At 31.5% G+C, this 482-nt stretch overlaps 1 non-coding gene across 1 annotated transcript; it reads left to right on the forward strand.

Annotated features, from left to right (window-relative positions):
* LOC113785940 (small nucleolar RNA R16) lies at positions 1 to 83 on the forward strand. Its single transcript, XR_003472121.1, has one exon. It is a non-coding gene; the product is annotated as a small nucleolar RNA R16 (small nucleolar RNA).
* Positions 84 to 482: the final 399 nt, after the last annotated feature.

Raw genomic sequence — 482 nt, forward strand, 5'->3', positions numbered from 1 at the left:
TTTGGCAAATGATGAAGAAATTCTTATCCTACACACCGAATTTATCGTGTAGACTACAACTCCGCTTATTATCTGATGCCGTATTCGTTTTCTCTATTTTTTATTTAGGTTAAAACTTATGTTAATTTATTAGATTTTCTTCTGATTTAGATAAAATGATTTTGTTTAAATTCCGAGATGTGTATTCTGCTATGATGATTTGCATAATACGTCTGCAAATACGAGATTGCTCGATGAGTTTGAAATTGTATGCTCTCGCTGAGCAGAATGCACATCTTTTGTTTTGGTTACTTACTGTATCTTTTGTGAAAATGGTTTAAATTATTAACAAATCCAAGGATTAAAAGTACGCTGTCGCTGCCGTCTCCTTATTTTACACCCCTTGATTCATCTAAACCTTGTGATTTATCTAAAGGTCAATAACAGTAAATGAAAGAACTTTCTTTTATCAGAATTCTAAAACCAATCCTCGATTAATTGAT

This window comes from Cicer arietinum, chromosome 3 (genome assembly GCF_000331145.2).
Source record: "Cicer arietinum cultivar CDC Frontier isolate Library 1 chromosome 3, Cicar.CDCFrontier_v2.0, whole genome shotgun sequence".
In the NCBI taxonomy this organism is placed as follows: Eukaryota; Viridiplantae; Streptophyta; class Magnoliopsida; order Fabales; family Fabaceae; genus Cicer; species Cicer arietinum.